We start from the raw sequence: 2,481 nt of genomic DNA, 5'->3' as shown, positions 1-2,481 counted from the left end.
ATTTAAGGGGGTCTGAATACTTTCCGTACCCACTGTATACATATTGATATTGGACATTTCGCCGCCTTGGAATTATAAGGTTCTATCTGCATTCTGAGTGATTTTGAGATATTGAGCTTCAAAGATTTTGCATATAGCAAAAGTGATATGGGGAACAAGGCTCTTTCATACATGAAAATGACAGGGACCCTAAATGTATTCTAAATGTACAATATCAAAATCATCTCAAATTTGTAAACATTGTGACAAATGTGATGCTATTTAATTAATTAAGGTGATGAATCACAGCATTCTAAATTGCACTCACAGCTGTATATAAAAGAAAGACTAGAAAGTTGCAGACCATTAAAATGGATTCAAAAAGAAAACCAAACTGGTCCAAAAATCTTCTAGTGCAGTCAGTCATTAAATGGAAGGCGGTAATAAGAGGAAAATTCAGCAGGGGATTGTGAGAATAGGTAGAAATGTTTTGGCAACAGCACGCAAAGGAAATTGCAGCATACAAAGAAATCATGCGAGCCACTGGTAAATTTTTTAAGCTTATTAAACCCATTTTTATATTAAATGACTGTTTCCATGTGGTCAGCAGCTGAGTTCTTGTCAAATAGGTGGAGGCCTTCCATGTAATCCTCAGTCTGAGATCGCTAAAATAGTAGAGGAGATACTGGGAATGGCCATTCCTTCCATTTGTGGCATTGCAGATGCTCCAAACCCTGCACTGATCAAATTGAAGGAGTTAAAGAGATGGTAAGAAGAAAATTATACATTTAATGTGTTAACCTTTTTTTTATAACTTGACATTAGTTACTTTAATCTATGGACGTGGAAAAAAATACACATCGGATTCAATAAACATGTTTGCACTCTTTAATATTTTCTGCATGTGAATGTAGTGTGGATGATGCTGGAGCCAGTCCATCTGACGCATCTTCTCCTGTATCATCTCAGGACACCTCCCTGTGTCCTCCAGATAAGCCTTCTCCCTCACAAGACACAGGGTTTGCAGAGAGTGTAGACCCTGAGGACGACATTGAGTCTCTTGAAAGAAAAAAGCTTAATTTGCAAATAAAGTTGCTGGAAAATCAAAATTAATATTATGCACTCAAACTGAAAAAATTAAAGAACAGTCAATGATTGTCAGTGTTGTGGAGTAACTATTTACATGTAACGGAATTACGTAATTTAATTACGTATTTTGTTTTATGTATATGTTTTCTTTTTTTAAGATTAACTGTTAGATGCCTGTGTTTCCTGTCATAGCTACGCAAATATTTGATTTCAATCAACATCATATCTATTAAAATATTTCTTGTCATGGTTTTAAATCTGTATTTAACCTCAGAATGATCTCAAAATAAAAAGGTGCTAAAGTCTGATTTTGTGAAAAATAAATTACTATAAAAAATAATTCTTATAATCCTAATTTAAATGATGAAAAATTCTGAAAGTCTGACAGTAATGAGTGTTGAGTACTACTGTAAGGTTAACCCTGCCTGCTTTAAATGTTTGAAAATGATTATCAGTTGAAAACATGCATTAGAAATTTTGAAAAGTAATCAGTTACATTACTTTAATAAAGTAATTGAAATATTACATTTTAAATAGGGTAACTTGAAATCTGTAACATGTTACATTTCCAAAGTCACCTTCCGAACACTGATGATTGTACATGTTTTTGCAAATAAAATGGTGTGATGACAAATTTGTGCATTGTTACTTATTGTCTACAAGTTTTGCTTACCCAAAATGTAAGTTAACAAAGCAGTCCCTTATTGACTCTCTCCCTGAAACACTTTGTAAAGTTTGCTCAGTGGTAGTGAAGAATGCACTCATTGAAGTAAATTGGTATCTTGTCTACAGTTCAGTCAAGTACAGTACCTGTTATAATTAAGCTGCTGTTCTCCCTGTGGTCTTCTGTTAGAGGTGAGAAGCCAGCGTTTTAAAGCGCACCCAGCAGATGACATCCAGGTCAAACATAAATTTGTTCAAATAACCCCGCAAGGCCACTCTGGGAAAGAACCCGAGCATCATGTTGACCCTGGCCATTTTGGCACAGGATCCAGGATCTTGTAACTGGCATCAAACACAACTTGAACACTGATGCTGTGGAATCCTTTTCTATTTACGCATGTCTCTTCCATTTACTGTTGGAGCAATAATGCAAACATGAGTGCCGTCGATGGCTCCAACTCCAGGGAAGCCCGCAATCCTCATAAAGCCACTTGCTTTTGCTGTATAGTTTGAAGGTCAGTTGGGAAGTCACTGAACCACCTTACTATATTTTGTGTGGTTAGAGCTGCAATAGTGCTCTTTAAAGGGGTCATATGATGCCATTTCAAGTTTTCCTTTCTCTTTGGAGTGTTACAAACTGTTCGTGAATAGATAAGATCCCTAAAGTTGCAAAGACTAAAGTCTCAAACCCAAAGAGATATTCTTTATAAAAGTTAAGACTCGTCCACGCCCTCCTAAAACACCTCGTTT

The sequence above is a fragment of the Sinocyclocheilus rhinocerous genome, unplaced genomic scaffold, assembly GCF_001515625.1.
Source record: "Sinocyclocheilus rhinocerous isolate Xijiao unplaced genomic scaffold, SAMN03320098_v1.1 scaffold10205, whole genome shotgun sequence".
In the NCBI taxonomy this organism is placed as follows: Eukaryota; Metazoa; Chordata; class Actinopteri; order Cypriniformes; family Cyprinidae; genus Sinocyclocheilus; species Sinocyclocheilus rhinocerous.
This window is presented reverse-complemented; position numbering follows the sequence as displayed.